Below are 15579 nucleotides of genomic sequence, written 5' to 3'. Positions count from 1 at the left end.
CTTTCTATGATAAAATTGAGTGAAAAGTTGGAAGACAATAAAGCAAAGCTGATCTGTCAGTCAGTCTGTGCTTGCACTAATGGGAATTCTAAATATATTAGCATACTCATGAATTATGAAACAGCCGGTGGTGGAATGGAAATGAACCCTCGTTAGGATTCAATGCTCTTTGAGAACACATTAACAAAGTAATAAAGTGAAAATTGGCAAGTAGTGGTTAAAGGTAAAATAAAGCACGGTTCTTCCTGCTGAATCCGTAATTCCAAACATTTTACGAATTGAAGAAGCGTCATTATTTGTAATGATGGATTACAAAATGTATTTTAGCCCAAGTCTAAAATGGATTTGTAGCAAGCGAACACAACAAATCCGGCGAAAAACAGCAAGCTTTGCAGGTTTATCCGGTCGCAAAAGAGTTAAAATATCCGACCTTTCACCGTTTCAGTCACAGTGAGATTTTCCTTCCTTTTTCTTTCCGCTGGTGAAGAAAGCCGTGTGTTTTTCGAGAAGAAAGCGTACCAAGAATCATTTTGACTTTGACACAAGTAGGATGTGGCTAAGAAGGAATTCATTTTTTTCCACTCCGCTGACTCCATTTCCTATCCGAACGAATTCAAGAGTAACAAAATCAACATATTCAATACTTGACATTTCCTTTCTCCATCCTCCTCCAACCACGAAGAAGAGATGATTGATGTGAGCCTTCGCCTGCTCCTTGGTGAAGTATGAATTGTGCGGTTTCCTAAAGCTTCCTGAGGATTTTGCTGGATCTTCCAAGTTTAAACTTGAGTAAGGAAATGAAACCAAACTAAATTGACAATTCCGTAAGATCCGACATGCATATAGTCTTGCATTAACATATTCTCCTCTCTCAGAGATCCACTCATGTGGAAAACTAAGGCCAAATTCAAAATGGAAAATCAAAGAGCTAATTCTTTGTGCCAAAATCATTTTTTTCCTCTCCTTTCTCCTTTCTCAATAGCAAGAATTAAAAAATACTTCGTATTCGCATGCATTTTGTATTACACGTGAGGATAAGAACGTATCATTAAAATCCTCCTGGTTTGACGAATGAGCGGTTCCGTCTCCGCCGGTGGCTCAACGTTTCCCGTTTGCCTGAAAAAATTCAGAATTATGTCGCCGCAATCCTATTTGAAAAATCTAACTTTCGGTCGAGTTGGCCAATCACCTGGGTTTGTTCTCAGGAATAAAGCAGGCAAAACGAGTCGTGTGTGAAATGAGAAAAATTCTGGAAAAGAAGAGATGACAATTTTATGAAAGACTGTTGCATTTATCTCGGAAGAAGGGTGGCGTGGCAGCTGTGGTCGTGGTACAGAAATAGGTACAACAAAATACATGCATTCGAACGACTAGATTCCATTCAACTCTTTGTTATCGGTTATCTCATCTCATAAGCTATTGTGCGACATTGACAAGGTTCTCTTATCAAGAGATAATAAATTGAACCCACCCGTATAATGCGTTACAACATACATAACATAATCGTAAATACGTATGGGAAAGGTTTTGCAAGAATTATTCGCGAATTTTCATGGAGAAGGAAAATGTAGGAGAACCACGGGTGGGTGGTCTGGTCTGGTCTGGTCTCTTACTTAATACCAGCGCACGACATGGATCCCACAGCTTATCCTTCGTTTCTCGGCGAAACACACAATATGATGTCAAGTGGCGACCGAGATAGAATTCAATTCAAATGGGAATAGAATAAAAACATCATTTGTTGCTTTGCTCTCTTGAATCCCACTTTTCAAAGGAACGAACACGTAGGTACGACACAACGTCTGACAGTTAATCGCGACCTGTTTTCTTAAGTCAATTGCAGAACTGTTTCGTTTCTCCCTAAAGAAATTTCAAGGACAAAACTCCTAAAGGAACATGACGTGAAAAGATAAATGTGAGGTTGGTGAGACGGTCGGTTAGTGGTAAAATGTGACAATCTTTAAGATTGACAATGAGAAAGAGAGACTATTCAATTGAAATATTCGTACGTAGGTGGAATGGAAGTAGCAATTAATAATGGAATTTGTTCGTCCGTCACCAAAACGTCGGATGACGTTCCGATCCAATTCAAGCGAGATGACAGTCAGATTTGGTAATAATATCTCGCAATCTGAATTTTCCGTCCGTGTACTGTATATCCGACATCAGGAAATTTGGAACACAGACTTATTATTTCCGAGTGATGTGCGTTGTCAGGAATTGTGTCATTGTATCCCTACTTGTTTGCATGTTGTCTGTATTCATGTGCATAGGACTGGATTATGTGTAGAATACTCTGCTTATTATTCACAGCATATTAACCGAACCATGGTTCGGTGCTGCATTAATACTGCATTTTCTACGTGGCATGCCCTTCAAAAACGGATTTTCTATTCAACCCATTATTCCATACCTGCATAAATTTATTATTGATGCATGGCGAGAGATTCAAGTTGAAGAGGGATTGTTCTGCCGTGTGAGTTGTGAATTCTGCCTGCTTTATAAAGGTGCCACTCAAATCTATCGCCTTTTCGGAACACACCGTCGATTTCGCAAATAATTTTTTCCACCATTTCTATTTCTTCCACATTTGAAATGTTTCTGTTTTTACGCGTGAGTAGGAAAAAAAAGCTTGCATCCGTTACAATAATCTCACTCGGCAATCCACAACACAACACGCTCAATAAAAGTTGAGAATCAAACAAACATTGATTTTTGTGTGTGATTACCTCTCGAAATAGTCACACCCCTCGCATTCCCTTTTCCTAGACTGTATTTTTGCCGTTCTGTTACGTGTGCTATCCTAAATCTGGGGAAGAAATAAATACAAAATATTGTGAAAGTTGCAAATTCTAGTGTGTGCCAAGTACTGCGAACTCACTTGTGAGTATGCTTTTGGGAGCGAAAGACAGGGAGAAAGGCGTGTTGAATGGTCGATAATGATATAGCGAATATATTTGTTCAATCAATGCACGTACTTTTTGGGGAAGGAAAGCATACAAAGAAAGTTTGGGAAGGAAGGTGAAAATGTTGCTGTCAAAAAATAACACAATGGAATTTTCATGTTGCTGTTTGCTTATTGTAGCACCATAAAAATATCGAGCACTTCATTATCGTCGTCCTCAGTGGCAGGGCTTTGTTGAGGCCACAACTTTTACGATACATCACCATCGGAACAACTTCATACTTTGGTTGAGAACTATGTACGTAAGTGTTATCAGAGTTGTCTGGAAAAGTGATTGGATAAGAAACTTGAGATTCACCTCTAATAATTATTAGTTGTACTCTCGTGTGACATTTCCAATTATCTTGACCGAAACAAAATGCAATCAAGTCCAGGACTCGATGACCTCAATTCTATCTATTTCGTAGTATTTGTCTGCAATAAAATAAACTTACTTCATGTGCCATAGGCCATTTTCGAACTTGTATAACTCCTCATTTGATGCATATTAAATACACGTGTGCAAAATTTCAAGTTGGTAGGATGAATTTAAAGAGAGTTAGTCGGACAGACGGACACGATGGTGCATAAGCCCCGATTCGGGTTAAAAAGTGATGAAGAGAGAAAGTATAGAATAGAGTGGATTTATATGCCATTTTGGGTGGGTGGGTGAGCCTGGAGGAGGAGGGTGATTGCATATGGTGATTTATTTACAAGGACAAAGCACGCTTGCAGAATTTAAATTTGGAAATACTACTCAAGTGTCAACAGCTTCAGAAACTGATTTTTCTTTGTGAAAGGAGGGAAAGGGAAGTCGTGTTGCATTTTGATAGTAACAAATACGATTTGGATCAGATTTCATCAGACAAAAACACCACTGCTTGCGGGTGTTTGCGTCTGGTTCGTTCGTAATATAATGTGATAGGTTAGGTTTTTAGGTGGGTTTTTCTCTCCTGTCCGTCAACAAAATTACATTAGAGACTGAGAAAGGTTAAGCGGAACGGCCGATGGCGAACAAAGGGATAACCTATGCACGAGGAGGGATACGTCATACGTGGGTGTTTTATAACGCGGAGAAATATCGAGACCGGTGTGTATTATAATCCTTTCGGCTTCAAGGCACTTGGTAATTGGTAGTGGGCACCGAAAAATATGCTAATTTTACGTCATGAGGTGATCTTTGGATTATGTAATGATACACACAGCTAAGGCATTTACGTTGAAAATGGGTAGAAAATCTGGATTTTGTAGTCCCAATGTAATCGCGAATAGCTAATTTTCGTACTTTCTCTCTCTCTTAGGATTCTGATTGTTTTGAAAAAAATACTTAATTTTATAAATCATTTTTGACCCACATATTCAAAATGTAAAACTTTTGCTGATGAGTAAGATTCTGTTCATTCTGAGAAATTTGGATCCTCTACGTAGACGCAGAGTATTTTTGACTTTATAAAAGTTGAGTGGGAGCATTTTATGCTTGTCACCGTCTGAAGCAGTATTTGCAGTAAATGGATGTATTTACATATGCTTCGTACCCCATATATGAAACTGACACACATTTGTAGGTATGGATTTATTATACAAGTTACACAACTTGTATTTTTTGGCACACGTCATCAAGCTCAATCAGCGAATTGTTAATACATACACCCGACAAAACACATTTTCTCCTATTTCCTACTCAAATTTCATATTTAAGGCTTCAATAAAATAACAGTTCCACCAGCTGTGATTGCACGTTTGACACACCCACGCAAAACATACCCAGACATGTGTTGACATTACTTTCACTCTGTCGATCCATGCACAAGTTGGACCTACTTCCAATGGGGGTCTCACCGTGTATGCTCACAGATTTTGGTCAAATTAGTGTCAATCGATCATAAATTTGATTAATATTAAATTTGCAAAAAAACACTATCTTCCAATGCTCAGATTTTGGCAGAGATATTTGCATTCGAAGAGGAGAAAGCATATTTGGAAAGCGTAAAATTTGTCTACTTTAGGGCCCATTTTCTCCTCTTTGGATGCAAATATCTCCGCCAAACGCGACCATTGGGAGATGGTGCCATTTTCAAATTTCATATTAATTAGATTTCTGATCGATGGACATCAGTTTGGTCAAAATCTATGAACATACGCTTGGAGACCTCCATTGTTAGATATGGAATACGCCTACCTAAATTTTCAGTCAGGTACATGCCAGGTAAGGCCACACCACCAGATAAGTTTCACTCGCTTGGGTCTAGTTATTCCAATTTTGTATAGGAGAACTGTTGCCAAATAAAATGTGTCTTCTTTTCCTTCTATTTCATCACATTTTTTTCAGTCTCTTGAGAATTTTGCAAGCTCGGTGGAAATTTTCACTTCAGAAAATCTCAACTTTCTTGATTTGAAAATCATGTCATACAAAGTTGTTGTGAAGGTCTGCACTTTTTTATGTTTCTGATAAATTTGGTTTGTAGCTAGTGGAAGAAGAGTTATCTCTCCAGAGGCTGGAAAACACCAACTTTGAATTTCATCAATTCTCAGAATTTCATTTTGACCCAGTTTCTGTTAAATTGTACATGTTTCCCACAACTTTAATTTAAAGGTGTTATGCTAATGAATCGTTAAATTAAGTGCCATTTATTCCCAGGACACTGATGAATAAATAGCAGTAAATAATTTCATTAAAACTATTCGATTTGAAAATTTCAATGATTTAAAGCAATGTATGCATCGTAAACGGCCGACTTTTCCAATTCAGTATGCATCATAATCGTTCAGAATTATTGATGCCGATTCCAAGTATTTCCTCCGTTGGAAAATAGAAATAAAACTACACGGACAATTTGATCGTGCAGACTTGGGACCTACATAAGCAAGCAAATAATCTATAATTCAAGCCACATTTGTCTAATGTCCTCTCTCCCTCGATCCCTTAACTTCAATCAAAGGGTATTGATGTGCATGTGTTGAAGTGGAAGTACAGATTTCGATTTGGGCGTAAAAACCACCATACCATCGCTTCTCTCCTCTCCTATAGAATATGTAATCCCAAGAAGTTGGAAAGATCAACAGCACACGTGGCGTATCCACTCCCGCTGTGTCGTTGTCATTCAGATGTCCTCCTCCGTTAAGTCCGATTACATTACCAACTTTCACTGGTCTATTCAACCCATCACATTACATTAGAGTCGTCCCCCGTAAAAATAAAGGAGAGAGACATACAAAAAGTTAGCTTCCTCCCCGCCAGATATCCAATTTCTATTCGAATTTTGACGAAAACAACCCACACCACACAAAAGTTTGACTGGTACAAATTTGCAAGTACAAATTACTTGTTGGGCGACGAAATAAAAAAAAGTTCATCACATGACATTCTCCTCCACAACTTGTAACATTTCAGCCAGAATATGTATCTACTTAGGTACATATCGAAACTCTGAGAGAACTCACATAATACCGCCTACGCCATTATATGATGAATGTAGTAGCAAAAGGGTTGTTGTACTTTCAGGCATTCTTTGTTACGCGATTCCGTTTACCACTTTGGCTGAGACCTTTCTGGACTGGATATTTGCTACCTACTGCATATTTGATGGGCCGTTGAAAGCTTTTGGTGGCGATACTCTCTGGAGACGACGATGATGTGAAGTGACGTTGATTTACTCCAAGGCTTTCTCAATATTGAAGCATCAGGTGAGCATTTCACATGGCGAAGAGGACCGGATGTGGGGCGCTGTAGTGAGAAGAGGAGAGGACTAAGCGGTGGTGATTTAAAATGTAGGAGCATCCTTTCTCTCCTCACGGAGAAATGGTTTCGTTTTTCGTGCTTGTAAATCTACTGTACATGCTGACTGGTCATAAATTTTGCTTAATTTTAACAATGTACATACATTCCATATCAGGGTGGAAACATGGCCAGGTATGTAATTTATGATAGCAGGAGGAGAAATGTCATGAAGAATGCGTCTTTTTTGTCGTGGTCTGGTCTTTGAGAGGCTGGATGATTTACTGCGTGCCGTGTCTCTAATATCGTGGACTGTGGAGCTTCATATTTTTTATCATGAAAAAAATCCACCGAGCGGAGAAAGCATACATAAACTTGAATTACAATAATAATAATTACGTATTAGATCTGTCTAAGCATTATCTGGGAAGCATTTCATCCACGAAAATCATCATAACTTTTCATCTATGGCTCGACTAAAAGTTCAGAAGACGAAGACGGAAATCGAATCTAGCTTCTGGAATAAGAAGAACCATTTCCCATCTCAATAATACCCATGAACGTTCACTTTCATCCAAGTGGATGCTACATATTTAGTGTAATCACGTTGAAATCTTGAATTCGCAAGGTTGAGCAGGGAGGACGGAGAGGAAGGAAGGAAATACCTCCGCCGTTGTTCAAAGGGAACGGCATTTGTTGGATGGATGTGTCAATGGCAAAAGTCAAAAGAGCTTGAAGGAAAATGGAATTGAATACTTTAAAAGGAATATAAACCAAGGTTTGTCTGCTCCCATTCTCTTCTCTGCGAAATAAGGTCCCCTCAGCCTTTGTCAAAGCAAATCGAGTTTGTTTTGTGGAGCGGATAAAATGAGAGATGTGGTGATGGCTGCGTACTTGTATGGAGAGTGGCAAGTTGTGAAGTGGATTAAGGCAGAAATTTACTGCACTCTGCTTTCCTTGCACTTTCAATCACATTAGCCAAGAAGATCCAGAGGAGTGACTGACTGAGTGAGTGATGTGGCGATATGTATGTCACCAGCCCCGACGGGGTCTGGGTTCGGCTGTACTTTCACTTTCACCAGTGGACATCATCACATGAGACGAGGGAATGATGAGAACTTTGCCATTGTCGTCACCATTTGAGTGAGCCGACTACTAGGAGAAAGTGTTTGGCACTGGCAAATAAATAATTTTGGTGCTACTTTGCTTTTGAAAAGTTTGCGTAATTAAGTTTAAATTAATGAAGTTGCTCCATTAGGAGGAGGGTGATGTGACCACGGGTATTTGTTCTTTGGGGACTTGATCATCATCATCGAGTAAGTACTTATCGGTCCTCACGCTCTCTGTTGAGTGATCATCCGAGAGGGCGGAGGAGAGGAATCAATGAGAAATTAGTTTTCACTGAAACTGCTTGTTTCAATGTTTTCACCAATGTTTGGGCCACTGTCCAAAACTTGCCTTTCACAAAGTTTACTATTCCGCAGACATTTTGTGGATAGGTTAAACTTGCCAGAGGCAATTAGTGAGATGTGGATAAAGGGTGGGTCGTCGTCTCACCTTGGGCGAATATCCAATGTAGTAGATATCGGTTCGGTTAATAATTGGGCAATTCTAGTTACGTAAATATCAAAGAAATCCATACATGAATAAGTATCGGCTATATGTATGAACAGTCTACTAATCACATGGCGTTCTTTTTACCTTAAATTGGTGTTTGCCGCACAGCGTGGCAGCTGTTCTGTTGACGAAAAGCGTATGTAATATGAATCTCGAGGTTATTACGACGAGAAGGACGACGACAACGACGACGGAGATCTATCTTCTCGCGTTGCTTCTATTCATCATATTTTATCTTAATTTAATGTCACCATTCCACGTATTCCTCGAGAGGAGGAGATGAAGAGTTGAGGCGATTCATCAAGTTCATGTTTCTACTGAGAATACGGAATTCTCTGGAGAAGGGAAATAAGAAAAATGACAGAAAACTCAAGTGCCTATGTTCAGCCAGCAAATAATAATAATATCCCTTCACAGCAGGTACACATCATTCATGTTTTTCTTCAGAAAGAAACGTTGGATCTAAAATTAGTATTCGCTCGTTTCACTGGTGCAAAAACTGGGTGGAAGAAGTAGTTTGTGCGAATAAATATCCAGTTGCTGGAGAATATCATAATTTTCTCAAATCCTCAAAGGATACCCGTTTCTTTGTAAAATGCTTTGATGATCATCCCATGAATGTATTTTCCACTTTTCGTTCGCAATCCTTGAGAAAAATCTGGGAATATTACTTGATCAAAATCCAACAAAAGTTGGTCGGGCCAAGAGAGAAAGGTTTCGTATGATTTATGCACCTGAGAGCTCCACACATCCATCTTTCCTGTCGACATCTTTGTCATCCTATTGGTTCAGTTTGCTACTTTTGTGCGCTGAGATATTTGCATATGGAGGTCTTCTTTTACATACTTGTTAGTTTCTTTCCGCAATTTCTGCCCTGATTCCGTTTTGGCGATGGAAAAAGTATAAAATCCAATCCGATTCAATAAACATGATAAGGTTTTGTTACCTAAATAACTGCCTGTGACGTAAATTGTCATGAATCGTAGACGCTGTAAGCTACTTAGATTTAAGCTGCGTTAGTTTATTTCCGGACAAGAAATTGAGAAAATCATTATAAGTACTTGTGTTGATGGTGAAAGTGTAAAATTATGAAGGTGCATTTGTATTCGGTAAAGAAAATGTCGTACGTGCAGAACTTGAATCTCTCCACGCGCAAGTTCGTAGCATGCTAAATGAAGGATCGGTTCCACCAACAATTGAGGTCTCCTAGTGTATGTTCTCCTATTTTGACAAAATTATGTGGTGTCAGTCGATCCCAAATTTAATGAATATGAAATTTGCCAAAGATACGATCTGCCAATGGTTAGATTTGTCGGAGAAGTTTACATCCGAAGAGGAGAAAACGAGCAGGGACGTTGGATAGTGCAAAATTTGTTCTCTTGAGGGGGCGATATTTCCTTTTTGTGAATGCAAATATCTCTGCTTGCTATACAGCAGAATTTGCAGACAGTATCCTTTCTAAATTTTACGTTAATTAAGTTTGTCTGGCATTATTTTCGTCAAAATCTCAGAGTATACGCTGGGAGACCTCCATTGTGCTTCTTGTCTCACCTTAGAAAAATAAATGTGAGCACATCCATCTTCTTCCGTTGCAATGATAAAATAAATTTTAATAATTCAATACATCATAATACAATGCCAGTAATACAATACTCCGCCCGTAGACATGCACATAATACAGTTAACCACCCCCCACCCGCTTCATAAGAATAATGGACTCCAGAACGTTTTTTTACATGAATGTAATTTTTGTGGCGTTCTTCCCTCCCTGAATGTAAATGTAACTCATGAATTAATAAAATAAATTTATTCCGAGACACCAGTAAATTTATCTTCAGATAACATTGTTGCATGTGTCATAGTCATGCGTGCCGTATAAATATTAAAATTCGCCAGGGAGTAATTTCAATAAGAAAATAGAACGAGTGAAGTGGGCGTGAAACGTTGAAAAATATAGCGTTTCCACGAACCAGACTGAAATTGAAGTAGGCTCCAGTCTCCTGCGAAATATCATTTTTTTTAAACATGCCGTATTTTATTACATTTCACATTTTTTATTAGACTTTTGTCCATTTAGAGCTCATCGAATTACGTATTTCTCGATAACAAATTGTGATACACGTTACATGCATGCATATAACGCTTAATTGACGTTGAACAATAAGCATAGACCTGAAAATGACACCATGCTTAGATAATCCTGGAACAATAGGGAGCCATCAGAACAACGGGTGCCATTGTATTGTTCTCCGCCGTCCATTAAATACACAAGGATTCCATACGTAAATGTACCCTCATTTTCCTTATGCATGTAACGGAATCTCTTGAAAATAGCTATTTGGCGAGCTTTCACTTTGCTTTCACTCCATTCAGCTCCAACAAATGAGAGGATTCATGCCAGTCGCTATATTTCCCTCCATTTCGCAACAGATTTGAAGGAATTAACTAAACTTATTTCAACTTTACGGGTAAATCTATTGCGTATCCACATATGTTAGATAAGTTAAATTAATTAAAGTTTCATTCCATCCCGTATTCATACATCAATCCTTATCAGACTTCGGCTTATTAAGGACCGAATATTTTCAGCAGGGACATAATAATTGAACGAAATGAAATTTTCCCTTAATTGGCTTCATGAGCCAAATTGCGTAAAAAAATTCCAAGAATTTATTTTAAGCTACAAAGCGAATTCACAATCTTGGGACTCATCCAAAACTAATTTCATCATCCAAAACTAATTTTGTCAACGAAACAAGATAATCACCACCGCGAGTGAGTGAGCAGACCTGTTGTATAAGCGCAACTGATAAGAGATTGGATTTCTGCGGCGTTATGAAACCCAAACATATACAAGGTTTCATTTGATTAAATTGGGAATTTTCAGGTATAGATGTACACGTAACAGGTTAAATTGAATGGACAGGTTGTGTCGTACAGGGCAAATTTCCCAACACTTTATTAACTTTGACATATCGCTGTCTTTCTCCTCCTTCCAAAACAAGTTACGTAACGCCGACAGATGAGCAGCCTTGTTGAGACGGTGCTCCTCCTTGCTCAGTTATTTAAGGAAAAAGTATTTTTAGCAGAAACTGACCAAAGAAGAAATTTATTTTGTCTTTCTTTCAGAAATATAAACTTGAAAAAATTTAAGCCTAACTAGATTTCCTAGAAAATTGAATCGGTAAAAGAACTGGGGTCGCCTTATCGGTAAAAGACAGCTCCTTTTTTTGGATAGAATTTTTCTATTTCCAAGGGTAAAAAAATGTCACCTTTACCGACGAGTGAAGCAGCCGACATATGAATGAACTCTTCATCTCGCTCTTTCTGTACAGTGTGTAGACTATTGATTTGCAATAAAATTCGGACAATTTGGAATGTCTAGTTTGTTATCTCGTATGTATGTATGTATTTTCCGAAAGTATTTTTGCTTTCACCGAGCACTTTCTACTCCTACACGTCCTCCAAGATTGAAAGAAAACCTAAAATACATTGCTGCATGTTAGCGAGGAGTGGAATGTCTGCCTGGCAAATATAATTTGTTAGAGGAATACATACATGCCAAGCGTTTCATGGGGCTTTTTTTAAGAATAGGTGGTCGAAAAGATATACATCAAGGTTTTACAAGACGGTGGTTGCGTCATGCGACCCATGAGCATCAGTGGAGTGAAAAACAAGCAATATTCGTTCATATATAACATAAAATATATACCGGAGTGGATTGATCAATCTGTTTTTACGTGAGATAAAAGGAAATGGTTTTGACTCAAAAGTATGCATACGATATGCATGAAAGATATGTAGATAGTAAGTAGTTTGTTTTCATAATACATACGCCGTTGGCATGAATTAAGCTATTATGCACCTGGGATTCTGCACACTGATTAAACCGGATAAATTTGGAAGCCCCAATCACCAGACGGGAAAAGCCATTTATAACCTAGACATGTTCCACATTTGGTTAATAGAATCAATCAAAATGCAAATGTGATGAGTTCTCATTAAATTTTATGAATGATTAAAAAATTGGCCTGCTTCCCAGTATCATGGCGAATGCATTAACAGGTTCGACATTATGCACATATGCTAAACAACGTGTGTAATGTAGGTCAGTTTGTCGGTGTAACTGCGCCACTGCGATGCTAATTGGCGACACATTCGGTCAGAGGGCGATATGGACTTAAACTTCCGCTTAACTAGCTTCTTTCACATTTAACCATGTAATGAAATAAATACTTAAATATACAATAACGTACAACTGTTAGTGTTATATAATAAGTACGAAGTACGGACAAATGACCACATTTTGCGCGGGTACTACATACTACGAGCTTATGAAACACAATCTTCCAGAAACACTCGCCAGCCATCTCATTACGACCATCGCATCATTTCGTCTTGCTATTGGGATGAGTAAAAGTGTCCTTTGCGTAATAGTGGTCATGTCATAAACGTCGTTCAATCCGACCGATTTCGGAGAAAGATTTCATCTTCTATGTGTGTGTGCACAGCTTCATATGAAAATGTTCACCACCGTCATGCACACATTATTACATGATGTTTACAGCCTTCCACACGCAGATACCGCATTCGGTTGGTCGGTTGGTGGGTTGAATGAAGGAACGAAATGACTGACAACAAATCTCTGGTTGGAAGTTTTGATGCCATCGTCTATTAGTAAACGATGAGTGACCTAAAGCCAGAGGGAAAGCCATATGCAAATAACAATGAACATTCGTCCAGATTAGAATCGTTATCGTTAACCCCGTTACCCTTATCTGCATAGACATGAATGAATGAATTAAAGAGATAAGCACGCACACTGACTGAACACACACGAGAAACTTTCTCCACTGCTGACTTCTTCACTTCCTCTTTCCAATGCTCCGTTTTTATATAGCAAGGTGGTGGCTGGTGAACATGGCCTTAAAGCGTTGAATTACAAGACAGCTTGGCTCTCGTAATTGTAATTGTAAATGGACGTAATTGGCAATTTAGCGTGAAGAAATGTGAATCTTTCGAGAAAAGGTGGTGGGTAGGTTCGTGTGACACTTGGCAATCTACCCCAATCTACTTTGCCTACGTATTAAATATTTTATGGAAATGGGATGAGCTTGCAGATATACCTCGCACATTTAGGGAGACACTTATCCAGCCGAGTGGAAATGGAAACGGAGGTGGGTGTGAGTGTAGGGTACGACGCGACTAAAAGTGATTACTTGATTACGACGTGCTTTCATCCTTTTTGGGTTTAAGACCAAATTTACAGTTCGTGTTTCTGGGTTAACTAATGTCAGACCAGACGACAAGAAAGTCAAACTTTGTTTCTCTGAAGAAAAGAGAGAGAAAGTGAAAGCGGACTCGAGCTTTTATGCCGTTTCCCGGTGAGATCCTAGTTGAAAAACTTTGTTACCTGACATGAACGGCAGAAGGGGACCTTTTACCGCATCGTGGCCTCAAATGGTGGAAAATATTCAAACTTCTTAACCACGACGATGTCTTTACTAATTTGCGAGGCCAGACTCTGATACAATGCATGAAATCCCTACGCAATTACGGGTTTGTTAACAAGCAATGTAGTCTTTTTCCCTGGTGCATTGTATCCACTGCAGCTGGGAACCTGGGACAATTTGAATTGATCGAAAGTTTATTGAGGGAATAAAACGTGCTGTCAAAACCAATCATTCCCCAGCAGCAGCAGCAGCTGAGGAAAAAGAGGGCATCGTTTCATGACGGGATTCAAATGTGGGATGAAAATCAGAATATCATGAATGAATGAATGAGGAAGTGAATGCCGTGTGTGTGTGTGGATTGTGATAAAAAGCAGATGGCCAATGGGTCAGTCGGATGGAAATGGAGAGCGGCGACGACGACGACAAGGACGAGGAGAAAGTAATCATCATAAAACAGGCTTCCAATCCGCCACTCCGTCATATCATCAAAGTGCCATATCTTGCCATGCATTTCTGCTTATTATGCCAGCGTCCTGATCTTTTCCAGGACTTGTCACTTTTTTGAAAGTCTCATCTCAAACGTAATATTTGCAACAGTTAGTGAAACTTGGAGAGTGAGTGAGTGGACAAAAATTGAGACGAAATTTTCTCATCTTTTTTCGAGTGTTCAGTCCAAGTTCGAGCTGTTTTTTTATTAAACGAAGTTTGATAAAGTTGGTGCGTGATCATCACATAAGTTGATTTGGTAGGGAATGTAGGACACCCAGTTGGCAACTCTTGACCCATCAGGCTGAATAGTTTAGTCACTCGAGGATCCAAGCAACCAGCATTTTTCCGATGATTTTCTTGATTTAGGTGGAAAAAAACTTGTATGTTTTATGCATGTGTACACCTTGCAGGAATACAGATGTCATTTATTACAAGGTTCTGAATCTGACCTTCAATCTCCTGAGGAGGACATTGAAGGACAGATTTGAATGAGATATAAGTCTCTCTTCTTCTTTCTTCATTAAAAGGATCTCGACAAATGAGAGCAATACGAGATGATGATTTCATAAGTGTAGTAACTAAACCTGGAATCAAATTAAGTCAACAGTCACTCGTCCAAATAAATAAAAGGATCAGGCAGATCAAATACCAAAGATTATCAAAGCCTTAATTAGATTTTGTGGTGCTGTGAAGTGTGTCGAAAAGCTAATTCATTGGCAACTCGAGCCAATTGTTGCCAATATTGCGAAAACGGCTTTCTTTCGTAAATTGATACTTAGATAAGGCCAACTCTTGACAAGCACGTAAGCAATATTAATTTGCGTTTAGGCAAAAGCAACGCAAACACGATAGGTAATCCGACAACTTGTGTAATTCCCTGTCCTCATTTTATCACCGACCGAATTCAATTAAACTTTTGAGTTTACTTTCACTTACTCAGAGACGCAGAATATGTAGAGAAACTTGATAAAGTACGCAGTTTGTGATGGTTGAAAAGTAAATTGATTCGTGATTCGTACTCTGACATTGTGCTCGGTTGAATCTGGTCTAGAATATCACTCCCAACTCACCCATAACCACTAAGCACCAAACTTTTAATAAAATCAAGTTAAGCAACATAATAATACAATTTACCAAACATCATAAAACCTGAACTTTGTCCAAAACTTTCACCTTCAACAGTATACTCGTTCCTAGAACGCGAGAGTCTTTATCTACGAACGATGTGACTTCTCAACCGAGCCCATCGCTCTGTTTGGTTCAGCAGATCGCAGAATTGTTCAATTTTTTTGTACGAATATCTACGAACCTAACTAACAAGAAGAGGTTTATGATTCGCGGCACCCAGCAGGCGTGAAATT

At 38.8% G+C, this 15579-nt stretch overlaps 1 protein-coding gene across 5 annotated transcripts in view; it reads left to right on the top strand.

Annotated features, from left to right (window-relative positions):
* The window catches only part of LOC110849169 (somatostatin receptor type 2), a 53395-nt gene that overhangs the window by 17810 nt on the left and 20006 nt on the right, over nt 1-15579 (top strand). For 3 of the 5 annotated variants that reach the window (XM_035850838.1, XM_035850836.1, XM_035850842.1), the window contains one exon: nt 6447-6628. The exons of the other annotated variants lie outside the window; for them this stretch is intronic. The gene's annotated coding sequence lies outside the window, so the exon portion shown is untranslated. The remainder of the gene's footprint in view (nt 1-6446; nt 6629-15579) is intronic. 5 annotated transcript variants of the gene reach the window in all.

This window comes from Folsomia candida, unplaced genomic scaffold (assembly GCF_002217175.1).
Source record: "Folsomia candida strain VU population unplaced genomic scaffold, ASM221717v1 Fcan01_Sc004, whole genome shotgun sequence".
Classification (NCBI taxonomy): domain Eukaryota; kingdom Metazoa; phylum Arthropoda; class Collembola; order Entomobryomorpha; family Isotomidae; genus Folsomia; species Folsomia candida.
Note: the sequence above shows the minus strand (reverse complement) of the source record. Positions and strands in the feature narration are given on the sequence as shown.